The 18,131-nt window shown below is 40.0% G+C and overlaps 1 non-coding gene across 1 annotated transcript; it reads left to right on the plus strand.

Annotated features, from left to right (window-relative positions):
* The first annotated feature begins 1,821 nt into the window (after positions 1–1,821).
* Positions 1,822–1,929, plus strand: LOC130947709 (small nucleolar RNA R71). Its single transcript, XR_009072779.1, has one exon. It is a non-coding gene; the product is annotated as a small nucleolar RNA R71 (small nucleolar RNA).
* Positions 1,930–18,131: the final 16,202 nt, after the last annotated feature.

The raw sequence follows: 18,131 nt of genomic DNA on the forward strand, positions 1-18,131 counted from the left end.
TTAAACGCCCATCTGCTAGCCTTACTGGCGTTTAAACGCCAGTAGGTTCTTCCTCCAGGGTGTGCTATTTTTTTTCCTGTTTTTCATTCTGTTTTTGCTTTTTTAATTGATTTTGTGACTTCTCATGATCATCAACCTACAGAAAACATAAAATAACAAAGAAAATAGATAAAATATAACATTAGGTTGCCTCCCAACAAGCGCTTCTTTAATGTCAGTAGCTTGACAGTGGGCTCTCATGGAGCCTCACATTTGCTACAGAACATAAATAACAAAGAAAATAGATAAAATATACATTAGGTTGCCTCCCACAAGCTTCTTTAATGTCAGTAGCTTGACAGTGGGCTCTCATGGAGCCTCACATTTGCTCAGAGCAATGTTGGAACCTCCCAACACCAAACTTAGAGTTTGAATGTGGGGGTTCAACACCAAACTTAAAGTTTGGTTGTGGCCTCCCAACACCAAACTTAGAGTTTGACTGTGGGGGCTCTGTTTGACTCTGTTTTGAGAGAAGCTCTTCATGCTTCCTCTCCATGGTGACAGAGGAATATCCTTGAGCCTTAAACACAAAGGATTCCTCATTCACTTGAATGATCAGTTCACCTCTATCAACATCAATCACAGCCCTTGCTGTGGCTAGGAGGGTCTGCCAAGGATGATGGATTCATCCATGCACTTCCCAGTCTCTAGGACTATGAAATCAGTAGGGATGTAATGGTCTTCAATTTTTACCAGACATTCTCTACAAGTCCATAGGCTTGTTTCTTGAATTGTCTGCCATCTCTATGAGATTCTTGCAGCTTGTACCTCAGAGATCCCTAGCTTCTCCATTACAAGAGAGGCATGAGGTTTACACTTGACCCTAAGTCACATAGAGCCTTCTTGAAGGTCATGGTGCCTATGGTACAAGGTATTGAGAACTTCCCAGGGTCCTGCCTCTTTTGAGGTAATTTCTTCCCTAAGTCATCCAATTCTTTGGTGAGCAAGGGGGTTCTCCTCCCAAGTCTCATTTCTCAGATTCCCATGGTTCCTCATTGGGGAACTCAGTGGAGGCCAGTGGACGTCCATTGTTGTCTTCTCAGTGGCGTTCACTGGGATTTTTCTTCTGTATTGCTTGGAAGAGTACCAGGAGGGAGTTCTAATTTTCTTGCTCAGCTGTCCCACTTGTGCCTCCAAATTCCTATGGAGGACCTTGTTTCAGTCATGAAACTTGAGTGGTTTGATTAGATCAGAGACCATAGTTGCTAAGTCAGAGTGGCTCTGCTTAGAATTCTCTGTCTGTTGCTGAGAAGATGATGGAAAAGGCTTGCCATTGCTCACCTGTTTCTTCCACCATTATTGTTGTTGAAACCTTGTTGAGGTCTCTGTTGATCCTTCCATGAAATTTGGATGATTTCTCCATGAAGAATTATAGGTGTTTCCATAGGGTTCTCCCATGTAATTCACCTCTTCCATTGAAGGGTTCTCAGGATCATAAGCTTTTTTCTTCAGATGAAGCACCTTAGTACTGCCAGGTGTATTTTGCATTCCAGACAGACTTTGAGAAATCAAATTGACTTGCTGAGTCAATATCTTGTTCTGAGCTAATATGGCATTCAGAGTATCAATCTCAAGAACTCCTTTCTTCTGATTTGTCCCATTGTTCACAGGATTCCTGTCAGAAGTGTACATGAATTGGTTATTTGCAACCATTTCAATTAGCTCTTGAGCTTCTGTAGGCATCTTTTTCAAATGAAGAGATCCTCCAGCAGAGCTATCCAAAGACATCTTGGATAGTTCAGAGAGACCATCATAGAAAATACCTATGATGCTCAATTCAGAAAGCATATCAGAAGGACACTTTCTGATCAATTGTTTGTATCTTTCCCAAGCTTCATAGAGGGATTCTCCTTCCTTCTGTCTGAAGGTTTGGACTTCCACTCTAAGCTTACTCAATTTTTGAGGTGGAAAGAACTTTGCCAAGAAGGCATTGACTAGCTTTTCCCAAGAGTTCAGGTTTTCTTTAGGTTGTGAGTCCAACCATGTCCTAGCTCTGTCTCTTACAGCAAAAGGGAATAGCATTAGTCTGTAGACCTCAGGGTCAACCCCATTAGTCTTGACAGTGTCACAGATTTGCAAGAATTCAGCTAAGAACTAATGAGGATCTTCCAATGGAAGTCCATGGAACTTGCAATTCTGTTGCATTAGAGAAACTAATTGGCTTAAGCTCAAAGTTGTTTGCTCCAATGGCAGGGATAGAGATGCTTCTCCCATAGAAGTCGGGAGTAGGTGCAGTAAAGTCACCCAGCACCTTCCTTGCATTGTTGGCATTATTGTTGTTTTCGGCTGCCATGGGTTCTTCTTCTTTGAAGATTTCTGTTAGGTCCTCTACAGAGAGTTGTGCCTTAGCTTCTCTTAGCTTTCGCTTCAAGGTCCTTTCAGGTTCAGGATCAGCCTCAACAAGAATGCCTTTGTCTTTGTTCCTGCTCATATAAAAGAGAAGAGAACAAGGAAATATGGAATCCTCTATGTCACAGTATAGAGATTCCTTGAGGTGTCAGAGGAAAAGAAAAATAGAAGGAAGGGGTAGAAGAATTCGAACTTAGTGAGATAGAGTTCGAATTGTGCATTGAGGAGGAGTGATACTCCATAAATAGAAGGATGTGAGAAGAGGGGAAGAAATTTCAAAAATTAAATTAAAAAGATTTTAAAAACATTTTGAAAAACTTTAATTGATTTTCGAAAACCAAGAGTGGGAAAGAAATCAAGTAATTTTTGAAAAAGATTTTGAAATTAGAAATCAAAAAGATATGATTGAAAACTATTTTGAAAAAGATGTGATTAAAAAGAAATGAGTGAAAAGTTATGGTTTTAAAAAGATATGATTGAAAAGATATGATTTGAAAATAATTTTAAAAAGATTTGATTTTAAAAATTAATGACTTGCCTCACAAGAAAAGATATGATTCAAACATTAAACCTTTATCAACAGAAAAGGCAACATACTTGAAATGTTGAATCAAATCATTAATTGATAGCAAGTATTTTTGAAAAAAAAAAGGAAAGAAATTGATTTTGAAATTATTTGATTGAAAAGATTTGATTTGGAAAAGATTTGATTTTGAAAAACTTTGAAAACTTGAAAAAAAATTTGCATTAAAAACAAAATCTTCCCTCTTGTGCCATCCTGGCGTTAAACGCCCAGAATGGTGCACATTCTGGCGTTTAACGCCCAATGCACTACCTTTTTGGGCGTTAAACGCCCAACCAGGCACCCTGGCTGCCGTTTAAACGCCAGTCTGTCCTTCTTCACTGGGCGTTTTGAACGCCCAGCTTTTTCTGTATAATTCCTCTGCTGTATGTTCTGAGTCTTCAATTCTCTGTGTTATTGACTTGAAAAGACACAAATTAAAATATTTTGGAATTTTTAATAATGAGGAATAATCAAAATGCAACTAAAATCAAATAACAATGCATGCAAGACACCAAACTTAGCAGTTTGTATACTACGGACACTAACACATGAGAATGCACATGAGAAAAACACAAAATACTCAAGTCAAGAGAATTCAAAGATCAGCAAGGAAGTCATCAAGAACATCTTGAAGATTAATGAAGACACATGCATGAATTCGAAAAATGCAAGAAGAACAGAAACATGCAATTGACACCAAACTTAAAATGAGACACTAGACTCAACAAGAAACATACAATATTTTTTGTTTTTTATGATTTTGTAAATTTTTTTTTTGGATTTTTCGAAAATTAAGTGGAAGAAGAAAATAAAGGTATCAAAATTCTTAATGAGAATTCCAAGAATCATGCAATGTTAGTCTAAAGCTTCAGTCTAAAGAAATTAGACATGGCTAGCCAAGCTTCAGCAGGACATTGCATTCAAGAGCTAAATTGATGAGAATCAATCAGCTTTGGTGATGATAAGAACATCACCTTGAAATACTAGAATTCATTCTTAAGAACTCTGAAAAAAAATACCTAATCTAGCAACAAAGACTTGGTGCTCAATACCATGGCATAAACACAACTTCGCACAACTAACCAGCAAGTGCACTGGGTCGTCCAAGTAATAAACCTTACACGAGTAAGGGTCGATCCCACGGAGATTGTTGGTATGAAGCAAGCTATGGTCACCTTGTAAATCTTAGTCAGAAAGACTCAAATGGTTATGAATGATATATGAATAAAACATAAAGATAAAGATAGAGATACTTATGTATTCCATTGGTGAGAATTTCAGATAAGCGAATGGAGATGCTTTGTCCCTTCCGTCTCTCTGCTTTCCTGCTGTCTTCATCCAATCCTTCTTACTCATTTCCATGGCAAGCTGTATGCAAGGGTTTCATCGTTGTCAGTGGCTACCTCCCATCCTCTCAGTGGAAATGTTCAACGCACCCTGTCACGGCACGGCTATCCATCTGTCGGTTCTCAATCAGGCCGGAATAGAATCCAGTGATTCTTTTGCGTCTGTCACTAACGCCCCGCCCACAGGAGTTTGAAGCTCGTCACAGTCATTCAACCATTAAATCCTACTCAGAATATCACAGACAAGGTTTAGACCTTCTGGATTCTCTTGAATGCCGCCATCAGTTCTAGCTTATACCACGAAGATTCTGGTTAAAGAATCCAAGAGATATCCACCCAATCTAAGGTAGAACGGAGGTGGTTGTTGATGTGTGGAAAACGATCCAACACAAAACTCACCGGCAAGTGTACCGGGTCGCATCAAGTAATAATAACTCACATGAGTGAGGTCGATCCCACAGGGATTGAAGGATTGAGCAATTTTAGTTTAGTGGGTGATTTAGTCAAGCGAATCAAGTTTTGGTTGAGTGATTTGTGTTTAACAAGAAGTAAATGACAGTAAATGTAACGGGAGAAGGAAGAAATGCAGTAATTTAAAGAACAGGAAAGTAAATTTGCAGAAACTTAAAGAACAAGAAAGTAAATGACTGAAACTTAAAGTGCAAGAAACTTAAATTGCAGTAACTTAAATGGCAAGAAAGATAAATGGCTTGAATATAAAAGGGGTTTGAGGACTGGGATTGCAGAATCTAAACAAAGAGAAAGTAAATGGCAACAATTAAGAGAGCAAAAATTAAATCAGAAGCAATAAGCATTCAAACAAAAAGGAAATAAAATGCAGCAAGGTTCACAGAAGAACCCAAAGTAAATTTTGATCTCAGGACTCAAGAGCTTAGGTAGCAGAGCCTAAAACTCAATTTCCTTCCCAGATCTGAGTTATCAAAACAATTGACAGAAAATTAAAGAAGAAGCAATAGAATAACAGAAATTAAATTGAATTATGCAGAAAACAAATTGAAAAGAGTTTGAATGGGAATTGAGACAGAATTTCCTCAATTTCACACACCCAAAACTCAGAAACAAAAGATTAGAAGTGCTCAGGCAAGAATGAGGAAGAAGAGAGATCAATTCTCCTCCCCAATTCTCAGAATTCTCGGTCAAGTCACCAAGAACAAGTGCCAAAGCTCAAAGAAAGGTAAAATTCAAAAGTGAAGGTAAAAATGCCAAAGTAAAGGTTCAAAAGTTCAAAAGTTGTTAAAAGGTCCTAATTACATCAAACTAGCTTCTATTTATACACTTTCTATTCTTGGATTTTGGGATTTGGATGGGCTTTTGAATTGGTGAAGAAATGAATTAAAATGGTGTTTTAATTCGAATTTTCGGCCCATGAAAATTCACTCCCAGGAGGCTGCCCTGCCCTTGTGGAGGGCAGGGCAGAAAATTGATGCATGGTGCGTTGTTGGCGCGGAAGATTGGTGCGTCTGGTGCGTGCTTGGCGCAGCCTGATGCGTGAAATGCTGCCCTGCCCGCGCCAAGGGCAGGGCAGAAAAGTATGATGCGCCAGATTCGTGGAGTGCGCGCGTTGGTGCTTCCAGGGGAGGAAATTGGTGCGCCAGGATCGAAATTGGTGCGTGCATGGTGCTGCCACACACATGATGCTGCCCTGCCCGCGCCAAGGGCAGGGCAATGTTCCAACTCTCTCGTCCCGTGTTCGAACCACGGAGGACGCACACGCTTCATTAATTTTCTTGATTTCTTGGCACGGTAGTGGGCCTTAGTGCCTAGCTTCCTCATGGTTCCTTGTTCGATCCTTATAGCATGCATGGGTGACAATCTTTTCTTGAATTTCTTCCTTGGAGAGCCCGATTCTGCCCTCCACAAGGGCAGGGCAAGGTTCTTTTTCTCTTGGTTTCAAGGCACATTTTGTGCTCTGCCCTTGGAGTGGGCAGGGCAGAGTTGCCTCATCTTGCTTGGTCACCTTATGTTGCTCTCCTAGAGGGCAGTGTGCCCTTGTGGAGGGCAATGTTGCCTCCTCCTTGCAATGCGGCACGCTTCTCTCCTCTTTGGCCACGCTTTCCTTTTCTTGTGCTACACTTTTTAGGCCACGCTTTTCATTTTCTTTTCTTTTCTTCACCTACAATAAACCAAAACAACCACTCCAAGTATCACTAAATTCAAGAGGCTTATAAGTCAATTAAAATTCAATTAAAATTAGCTTAAACCTCATGGATTATCATTAATTTCATGGTGGTTGCTTGATTTAAAGAAGTTATGCATTTTCACTCCAAATCACTTACTTAGGATACAAGAAAGTGCATAAATGCTAACAAAACAAGTAAAATTAGCTTGAAAAATGGGTATATGATGACTTGTCATCACAACACCAAACTTAAACCTTGCTTGTCCCCAAGCTAGCATCAAAACTAAGAGTAAATGAAATGAATAAGAAAAGAATGCATATCCTTATTATGCAGATAGCAGAACTTGATCTATGGGGCATTTATGCAGACAATGACAACTCATTTATTGTTGCTGCTGCATAATACACATTTTGCATCAAAGGTTTGCTAAACTTGCTGTTATAAGACTCACTTTTTGATTCCTCCCTTGCTAACTTTTCTTGGCTTACAATGCTTAACAAGCTTATTATACTTTTAGAGGTTTGGTGTTAAATGTTGCAGCATAGCCTTTGGCTTTATTTTCTTTTCTTTTTGCTCAACATCTTTCCACCACAGACACATGGCTCATTAATTCTTCCTAGGATCATTGATGCCCAGCATCTCTTTGGATAACTAAGTGTTTTGTATCTAAGTTGCTCTTTATTGTGGATTTTCAATTGGCCATCCCAAATCAGTTGATCTAAGTGACCGGGTTTTAAAATACCCCTTAGAATTTACTCATCCAAGCAGATCTTAATACAAGAACACCACAGGCATATGTCCTAAGGTCCAAGCTATTGGTGTCCAACCTTTATTCTTTGTTTTTCTTTGCCATTTTGGCTTTTTCTTTCCCTTTTCTTTCTGTTTTTGTTACCAAGGGATTTCTCATTATTAATAGGAGTTTTTATAACAGCAAGCTAACTCACAATTGAATGAGAATGATATTATGCAACAATTATTTCATGAGTCATGCATTTAATCAAACACATATGCCACCACCAACTTCCATTCATACTTATGCAACATTGGATATTTTACTTTTCAATTCAAACCAAACTCTTTTATTCAAGTATATGGGAAACAAAACAAAATTTAAAGCTAAGTGATGGATAACAAGCATTATGCAGACTTATCATTTTTAACAAGCTATTTATTAACTAACTAAAATGAAGAGCAAAGAACAGAAAGTGCATAAAGTAAAAGAAATAAATGATGGAGGCATATCATGTTTCAGATATGCATCTCCTTATTAGAGACATGAAAGAGGAAGTATGAAGGAACTTTGCCACCTTCTAATGGTCATGGCTGCTGCTTGATTCTCCCTTCTTCTTCTTTCTCTTCCCTGTCTTGGAGTAATCTCGGATCTCTTCACCAGGACATCTTCTACCCCAAACAGAATCTAAGAGTCCTTTGAGCCCAAAATCTTCCAATCTGTTAAAGGTTGACTCAGTGTATTGATGAGATTTTGCTTGTTGCTTGGCTAAGAATTCAGGGCATTGTTCAAATGGCTTGATCTCCGGATTGAGTGTTGGCAAATTGTGGGTCAAGTACTCCAACCTTGCTTGCATGTTTTCATCATACTCCATTCTTTGTACGTGTCTAACTTCTCCCATGGTATGATGAACATTCTTCCATTGATACAGGTTGTGACTATATTCCTCTGCTTTAGCTTGACTAAAATACAGCTTATCATATGATTCTTTGAATTCTTTGTATTGCTCTTTTTGTCCTTCAAGAATCTGTGCTTGAAATTCTTGCTGCTGAGTCATCATTTGTTGTTGCCATCTCTCTTGTTTCTCCTCCATTTGACGCTGCCAAGCTTCCCGTTCCTCTTTTTCTTTCAAAAATTGCTCCCTAAATTCTGGATGGGGCTCTAGATATTGCACTTGGCCCTCCTGATTTTGGCCTTGTTGGGCCTGCATGAGTTGATTTTGACCTTGTTGAGCTAGCATGAGTTGCTGAGATAGTTCTTCAATTGATCTTTGCAACTGGCTCATATCTATGGCATCATAAGCTTGATTTCGTCCTTCCTCTCTTTGTGATCTCCTTTGTCTAGGAGCTATTACCCCTTATTGGTCTTCTTCTTCATTAATTCCCTCCATGCTCTTCTTGGTAATTTCTTTTCCTACTTTCACTTTTGTTGTGTCCTCATCTTCAAAAATTACGTTAGCTTTGTTACATAGCCTGAGGATGGTACTTGGATGTCCAAGACCTTTTGATTTGCTTGTGCTATCGGCCATTTCTTGAATACTGTCAGCTATGAGTTGTGCAAGGTTGATCTCACCTCCATGCAAGATGCAGTATGTCAAGAGTGCTCGTTTGATTGTGACCTAAGAAGCATTCCCAGTAGGAAGGATAGATCTTCTCACTATTTCATACCATCCCTTAGCCACAGGAGTAAGATTTATCCTCCTTATGTGACTTGGAATCCCCTTTGAATCTCTTTCCCAATCTGTATTTTCCATGCATAGCCCCTGTAAGATCTCATCAGGATTATTTTCCCGTTGCAATCTAGCCTCATAACTAAGCTCTGGATAGGTTATGGTTCTCAGCTTGAGGGCTCTTGTGATAGCAGCTGGGCTAAAGCTCACTTCAACTCCTCTGACATAACTTGTGTAAGGAGCACTATCTTTGTTTTCCTTCACAGCATTTGCATAGAACTCCCTAATCATAACTGCACTGATGTCAGTTAGAGGAGCACACAAGAGTTCCCACCTTCTTTATCTAGTAATTTGCCTCATAATGGGGTATTCTCCTTCCCTTAAATCAAGACCTTTCTCATAGATGACATTTTTTGCCTCCATGAACCTATGATATCTCCCTTCATGGAATTGGGATCTAAATTTGGTTGCATCAAAGGATGGAGGTTCGGTTACCATAGGTTCCTTTCCCGGCCTTCTTTTTGAGCTTGAAGAGGCCATCAGATTTGAGGTAAGAAGAAAGAAAAGGTGAGAGTAGAAGAAATGTGTGTTGTGTTTGGAAAGAGTTTTGGTTCGGTTTTGATGTGTGAGGTAAGGGAACTATGTTGGCTTTGGAAGTGTAAGAGAGTATGGTTTTCATATGAAAGTGGCTTGAATGAGAATGTGTATGCCGTGTTGGTGCGACGGCTATTAATAGGCCAAGCTCTCAAGCTTTTCAACAAAACCACAATGAATGAATGAAGAAGGAACCGTTAGTGTTCATGAAGGGCTGAGATTGAGTTGGTCATCTCAAGGATTCATGGGATGGACGGCTTGCATGTGTTGTTGAGGCTTTGACGAGGATCCTTCTTCCATTGGCTGCATGTACCTCGGTGTCCAATGTTGCATGCATGCAAATTCTGCTCCCCATGAACGCGTTCTCCTAGGCACATGTGACCTTCCTCACATAACTCCTCCTAGCCGTCGCCCCTCCTTGCATTTGTCTTAATCTTTTTCCCCTGCAAGAATCAAGATAGCTAGCCTTAGATCATTAATATGACCGTTGGCAATTAATTTGTATTAAATGAAAGAAAATTGTTTTGTTTTGTTTATTATTATGAAAAATCTTTTCATGGTCAATTGTGTCCCTTAATTAAAGATGTTAAAGGTTGGTGAACACCAAACTTATCTTTTATTTAGGGGATGGCTTAGCAATGCAAACCATTCTTCACAATTGATGCATTTTAAAAGATTGGTGCATGATCCCTTTGTATATGGTTTTGAATCTATGATTGGGAAATGATCCTCTGAACATTGTTACACATGCAGACACCAAACTTAGTGTTTGGTCATATGCTTCCTCAAGAAGAATTATGCATATGTTCTAAGAATAACTCCCTCTCTTTTTTGAAAAGCAAAAATTAAGTGTGCCTCAAGGGACACCAAACTTAGGAGTTTGACATGTGCTTTAAAACAAGTATGCATTCATTAGGCATGAAAGTTCAAAATCATATTCAGAGGAATCATAGCTTATTAAATGAAAGAGAAGACAGAAATCTTAAACCATGGGTTGCCTCCCATGAAGCGCTCTTTTATTGTCATTAGCTTGACATTGACCTCCCTTTAAGGTGGTTGATGTTGGTGATGTCTCAACTTGTCACCTCTCACTGTCAGCTTTCTCTGTGTGCTTTGTTGCTCAATTTCCATATGCTCAAGAGAAAGTATTTGGTTGACAGTGTAATAATCTTCTGCTCCTTGCTGTTGGTATACTAGTTGCACCTTATCACCTTTAGAAAATCCTTCAGTTGGGATTTTCTTGTTCTTCCACCCTTTGTGAGCTTTTTTCTTGCTCTTCACCTTTTTCTTGCTTGTTGATCTTTTTTCTTGACAGTTACTTGAGTTGTGATGCCTTCCTTCTTGCTGATCACCCCTGCTTCCTTGTGAATCCCTTTTTCTTCTTGCATCTGTTTGTTTTTCTGTTCTACTTCCTTGTCAGTTGATTGCTTTAGAAGGAGATCATCACTCATTTTGCTTGTTTCTTCATCCATTTGTAATTCTGGGAAGACTTTCAGGATGATGCTCTCCTCATGCATCCTGAGGGTTAACTCTCCTTGCTCTATGTCCACAATGGCTCTAGCAGTGGCCAGAAATGGTCGACCAAGTATTATGGAGTCACTTCCATTTTCTGAAGAATCCAGGATCACAAAGTCTGCCGGATAGATGAACTTGCCAACCTTAACTAAAAGGTTCTCAATCAGCCCCTTAGGATATACTACTGATTGGTCCACCAATTCCAAAGACATCTGTGTTGGTTTCACCTCCTCTATGCCAAGCTTTTTCACTAGAGAATATGGGATTAGATTTATGCTTGCTCCTAGATCGCACATCCCCTTGTTAATGAACAGGTTTCCAATAGTGCATGGTAAGAAGAAACCTCCAGGGTCTTCAAGCTTAGGAGGGAGTCCCTTTTTAATGAGTGCACTACATTCTTCACTGAGCCTCACCGTTTCCTTCTCATTCCAATCTCTTTTCTTGTTGATGAGCTCCTTTAGAAACTTAGCATACAGAGGCATTTGCTCCAAAGCTTCAGCTAAAGGTATGTTGATCTCCAACTTCTTGAAAGTCTCAAGAAATTTGTGGAAGTGCTGATCCTTTGTTTCCTTGTGAAATCTCTGTGGATAAGGCAGCGGTGGTGTTGAGCTTTTCTCCACTTGATGCTGTTTTGGAATTGGTTCCTCCAAGATCTTCTTTCCTTTCTTCAAATTCTGTGGCTTATTGTCTTCCTCTGTGAGTTTTTCTGGGACATTCTTGGTCATCATGTCTTTGTTGATGGCTTCATCAGTCTTTGTTGGCTCAGTGTCATTCTCCATAATCTTCTTTGTTGCTCCTTGGTTACCATCTGTTAACACTTTTCCACTTCTTAGTTGTACTACCTTGCATTCTTCCTTTGGGTTGGGAATGGTATCACTAGGTAGTGAACTTGATGGTTTTTCAACAGAAATCTTCCTAGAGATTTGTCTAATCTGCCTCTCTAGGTTCTTCATGGAGGCTTCTTGGTTCTTTGTTGTCAATTCTTGGTTCTTCATCAGTTTCTCCATGAGCAGCTCTAGATTGGTGATTCTTTGTGAGTCTTGTGAGATGGGTTGATTTTGGGGTGTTGATGAATGATGATAAGTGTTTTGGTTAGTTGGTTGGTTATTGGGTGGGTATTGGTTAGGATTTGGGTAGTTGTTTTGTGGTTTTCTGTATGTATTTTGGTTAGTGTTTGGCTGGGGGTTATGGTTTGTGTTTTTCCAATTGTTCTGTCCTGTGTTTCTTTGCCATGGTTGTTGGTTTTGATTATGGTTATCTCCCCATCTGAGGTTGGGATGGTTCTTCCAAGATGGATTGTAAGTATCCCTATAGACTTCATTTGTTCCAGGATTTTGGTTGTGCATGTATTGGACTTGCTCTTGCTGTTGCTCCTCTTGAGTTTCTTCACTTTGCACCCAAGTGGTTGGAGGTTGGCTTGTGGTGCTCACTGCTGCCACTTGCAAGCCATCAATCCTTTTGGCCATTTGCTCAAATTGTTGTTGAATCTGCTGCTGCATCATCTTGTTCTGAGCCAGAATTGAATCAACTCCTTCCAACTCCATTACTCCTCTTCTTTGTGATGGTTGGCGTTGTCTTTGATGAGCAAAGAAATATTGGTTGTTGGCCACCATATCAATGAGGTTTCGAGCTTCCTCTGTGGTCTTCATGAGTTGTAATGAGCCTCCGGCAGAGTGATCAAGAGCTTCTTGAGCTTTAAGAGTGAGTCCCTCATAGAAGTTCTGCAACTTGTCCCACTCAGTGAACATCTCAGGTGGACATTTCCTCAATAGAGCCGTATATCTTTCCCATGCTTCATATAAGTTCTCAGCCTCCAATTGAGTGAACGTTTGAACCTCAGTCTTCAACCTTAGGATCCTTTGAGGGGGATAGAATTTAGCAAGGAACTTGCTCACCAAGTCATCCCAATTGTTGATGCTTTCTTTTGGAAAGGTCTCTAGCCATTGAGTGGCTTTATCTCTGAGAAAGAATGGGAAGAGCAGCAACTTGTAGCTATTAGGAGGTACACCATTTGTTTTCACTGTGTCACAGATTCTCAAGAAGGTAGACAAATGTTGATTTGGATCCTCCAAAGGCCCTCCTCCAAAAGAACAATTATTTTGAACCAGAGTGATGAGTTGTGGCTTGAGTTCAAAATTGTTTGCATTGACATTGGGAGGAAGAATGCTACTCCCACAATGCCTTGCATTTGCAAATGTGTATGAAGCCAAGACTCTTCTCTGTGGTTGATTATTGTTGGCTCCTTCTCCTGGTTGATTGGTATCTCCTTCCATGTCATGGAATTCCTCCTCAGATTCTTCTTCTCCAACAATGTTCTTCCCTCTTTCAGCTCTTCTTATTCTCCGAAGAGTCCTTTGATCAATTTCAGAGATAATAGGGGAAGATCTTCCTATACCTGACATACAAACACACAACAATAAACACACAGACCCAGAAAATTAATAAAACTTCAATCTATTGCTAGAATGAGGTTTTAGTTAGTTTAAGCAAATATTCAAACAGTTAGTGTGTTAGTAAGAATTAAAATAACAGAAAAGAAACAATGCTTAATCTAGACCTCCACTTCACTTAATCATTGTCAATCTATTTCAATCCCCGGCAACGGCGCCAAAAACTTGATGTGTGGAAAACGATCCAACACAAAACTCACCGGCAAGTGTACCGGGTCGCATCAAGTAATAATAACTCACATGAGTGAGGTCGATCCCACAGGGATTGAATGATTGAGCAATTTTAGTTTAGTGGGTGATTTAGTCAAGGGAATCAAGTTTTGGTTGAGTGATTTGTGTTTAACAAGAAGTAAATGACAGTAAATGTAACGGGAGAAGGAAGAAATGCAGTAATTTAAAGAACAGGAAAGTAAATTTGCAGAAACTTAAAGAACAAGAAAGTAAATGACTGAAACTTAAAGTGCAAGAAACTTAAATTGCAGTAACTTAAATGGCAAGAAAGATAAATGGCTTGAATATAAAAGGGGTTTGAGGACTGGGATTGCAGAATCTAAACAAAGAGAAAGTAAATGGCAACAATTAAGAGAGCAAAAATTAAATCAGAAGCAATAAGCATTCAAACAGAAAGGAAATAAAATGCAGCAAGGTTCACAGAAGAACCCAAAGTAAATTTTGATCTCAGGACTCAAGAGCTTAGGTAGCAGAGCCTAAAACTCAATTTCCTTCCCAGATCTGAGTTATCAAAACAATTGATAGAAAATTAAAGAAGAAGCAATAGAATAACAGAAATTAAATTGAATTATGCAGAAAACAAATTGAAAAGAGTTTGAATGGGAATTGAGACAGAATTTCCTCAATTTCACACACCCAAAACTCAGAAACAGAAGATTAGAAGTGCTCAGGCAAGAATGAGGAAGAAGAGAGATCAATTCTCCTCCCCAATTCTCAGAATTCTCGGTCAAGTCACCAAGAACAAGTGCCAAAGCTCAAAGAAAGGTAAAATTCAAAAGTGAAGGTAAAAATGCCAAAGTAAAGGTTCAAAAGTTCAAAAGTTGTTAAAAGGTCCTAATTACATCAAACTAGCTTCTATTTATACACTTTCTATTCTTGGATTTTGGGATTTGGATGGGCTTTTGAATTGGTGAAGAAATGAATTAAAATGGTGTTTTAATTCGAATTTTCGGCCCATGAAAATTCACTCCCAGGAGGCTGCCCTGCCCTTGTGGAGGGCAGGACAGAAAATTGATGCATGGTGCGTTGTTGGCGCGGAAGATTGGTGCGTCTGGTGCGTGCTTGGTGCAGCCTGATGCGTGAAACGCTGCCCTGCCCGCGCCAAGGGCAAGGCAGAAAAGTATGATGCGCCAGATTCGTGGAGTGCGCGCGTTGGTGCTTCCAGGGGAGGAAATTGGTGCGCCAGGATCGAAATTGGTGCGTGCATGGTGCTGCCACACACATGATGCTGCCCTGCCCGCGCCAAGGGCAGGGCAATGTTCCAACTCTCTCGTCCCGTGTTCGAACCACGGAGGACGCACACGCTTCATTAATTTTCTTGATTTCTTGGCACGGTAGTGGGCCTTAGTGCCTAGCTTCCTCATGGTTCCTTGTTCGATCCTTATAGCATGCATGGGTGACAATCTTTTCTTGAATTTCTTCCTTGGAGAGCCCGATTCTGCCCTCCACAAGGGCAAGGCAAGGTTCTTTTTCTCTTGGTTTCAAGGCACATTTTGTGCTCTGCCCTTGGAGTGGGCAGGGCAGAGTTGCCTCATCTTGCTTGGTCACCTTATGTTGCTCTCCTAGAGGGCAGTGTGCCCTTGTGGAGGGCAATGTTGCCTCCTCCTTGCAATGCGGCACGCTTCTCTCCTCTTTGGCCACGCTTTCCTTTTCTTGTGCTACACTTTTTAGGCCACGCTTTTCATTTTCTTTTCTTTTCTTCACCTACAATAAACCAAAACAACCACTCCAAGTATCACTAAATTCAAGAGGCTTATAAATCAATTCAAATTCAATTAAAATTAGCTTAAACCTCATGGATTATCATTAATTTCATGGTGGTTGCTTGATTTAAAGAAGTTATGCATTTTCACTCCAAATCACTTACTTAGGATACAAGAAAGTGCATAAATGCTAACAAAACAAGTAAAATTAGCTTGAAAAATGGGTATTTGATGACTTGTCATCAGTTGTCAGTCACACGTTCATAGGTGAGAATGATAATGAGTGTCACGGATCATCACATTCATCAAGTTGAAGAACAAGTGATATCTTGGAACAAGAACAAGCGGAATTGAATAGAAGAACAATAGTAATTGCATTAATACTCGAGGTACAGCAGAGCTCCACACCTTAATCTATGGTGTGTAGAAACTCCACCGTTGAAAATACATATGAACAAGGTCTAGGCATGGCCGAATGGCCAGCCTCCCAAAGTGATCAAAAGATCTAAAGATCAAAAGATTCCAAAGATCAGAAGATGAAAATACAATGGTAAAAGGTCCTATATATAGAGAACTAGTAGCCTAGGGTGTACAGAGATGAGTAATTGACATAAAAATCCACTTCCGGGCCCACTTGGTGTGTGCTTGGGCTGAGCATTGAAGCATTTTCGTGTAGAGATTCTTCTTGGAGTTAAACGCCAGCTTTTGTGCCAGTTTGGGCGTTTAACTCCCACTTTGGTGCCAGTTCCGGCGTTTAACGCTGGGAATTCTGAAGGTGACTTTGAACGCCGGTTTGGGCCATCAAATCTTGGGCAAAGTATGGACTATCATATATTGCTGGAAAGCCCAGGATGTCTACTTTCCAACGCCGTTGAGAGCGCGCCAATCGGGCTTCTGTAGCTCCAGAAAATCCACTTCGAGTGCAGGGAGGTCAGAATCCAACAGCATCTGCAGTCCTTTTCAGTCTCTGAATCAGATTTTTGCTCAGGTCCCTCAATTTCAGCCAGAAAATACCTGAAATCACAGAAAAACACACAAACTCATAGTAAAGTCCAGAAAAGTGAATTTTAACTAAAAACTAATAAAAATATACTAAAAACTAACTAAATCCTACTAGAAACATACTAAAAACAATGCCAAAAAGCGTACAAATTATCCGCTCATCAGCGTGATAACAAACGCAAAAGAATCAATGGATTCTATTCCGACATGATCGAGAACCAACAGCTGATTAGCCGTGCTGTGACAGAGCATTTGGACCATTTTCACTGAGAGGATGGGAAGTAGCCATTGACAACGGTGATACCCTATATAGAGCTTGCATGGAAGGAACTTTGCACTTTTGCATGAGAGGAAACATTATGTTACAGGAATTCAGAAGACAAAGCATCTCCAAAACTCCAACATATTCTCCATTATTGCACAACAAGTAATTATTTCACGCTCTTTTATTTTTTAGTAATTCAAACTGATAATTATAATTGATCTCCTGAATAAGAATAATAAAATAACTATAGCTTGCTTCAAGCCAACGATCTATGTGGGATCGACCCTTATTCATGTAAGATATTACTTGGACGACCCAGTGCACTTGCTGGTTAGTTGTGCGGATTGCAAAAGTGTGATTGCAATTTCGTGCACCAAGAAGTCAAACCATTCAGAGTAGCAGTAAAGTTGTTTTCCATGGCTTGTTGTCTCCGATCAATAGATTGTAGTAACTCATCATTAGGAGATGAAGAGGGATAAGTGATCTGAGAGGGATGTTGAGATGCTTGAGACTGTCTTAGATGAGGTGCTCTGTAGGCTTGATTCTGATTCTGCTGCCTGAAGTTGTTATTGTTATTCCACCTCTAATTTCCATTATTATCTCTGCCTTCTCTGTTGTGATTGTTCCTCCAACCCTGGTTAGAATTATCTTTCCAACCTTGGTTAGAGTTATCCTGCCATCCTTGGTTATAGCTGCCACCTTGATTGTACCCTTGATTGGGGCGGTCATAGAAGTTATGAGTGGTTGCTACAGTATGGTCTTCTAGTTGGAGTTGCGGATACTCATCAGTATAATGAATGTAATCTACATATATTCCGCATACTCTTTGTGGAACCAATTGCTGGCTGTGCTGTGGTGGAGAAGGCTGAACTTGCTGAGGCTGTTGTTGATTCAGTTGCATTTGCTTCAGCAAGTTAGTCATTTCACATAAGCTCTGAGCTATAGCAGCAGTCTCTTTGCTAGTGGATACCTCTGCAACAGCTCTTGACCAACGTTGTTTCTGCTTGTGATTCCTAGTAGATTCAGCTAAGTCGCTGATCAATTTCCATGCTTCTTCCATAGTCTTGTACTTTTTCATAGACCCATTGCTAGAACCTTCCAATGTGGTCCTATCTTGAGATCTCATGCCCTGTGTAAAGTAGCCGAGCAACACTATCTTGTCAATTATATGGTGGGGACATGCCTCTCGAAGATTATTGAAGCGTTCCAAGTATTCATAAAGAGTTTCAGATTCATCCTGAACGATCATGGACATGTCTTTCCTCAGTTTATCAGCAACCTTAGCTGGGAAAAATTTCTCCAAAAATTCTCTTCTGAGCGTATCCCAATTGGAAACAGTTGTTCTGGGTTGAGTGTAGTACCACTCTCTTGCCTTTCCCTCAAGAGAGAATGGGAAAGCTTTTAACAGAATGGAGATTTTATCAGTGCCATCACGCTTAATAGTAGAACAAGCGGTCTAAAAGTCCCTAAGGTGCTTGATAGGCTCTTGAGCAGGTAAGCCATGAAACTTGGGCATCAAGTTGAGTAGCGAA

The sequence above is a fragment of the Arachis stenosperma genome, chromosome 1, assembly GCF_014773155.1.
Source record: "Arachis stenosperma cultivar V10309 chromosome 1, arast.V10309.gnm1.PFL2, whole genome shotgun sequence".
Lineage (NCBI taxonomy): Eukaryota > Viridiplantae > Streptophyta > Magnoliopsida > Fabales > Fabaceae > Arachis > Arachis stenosperma.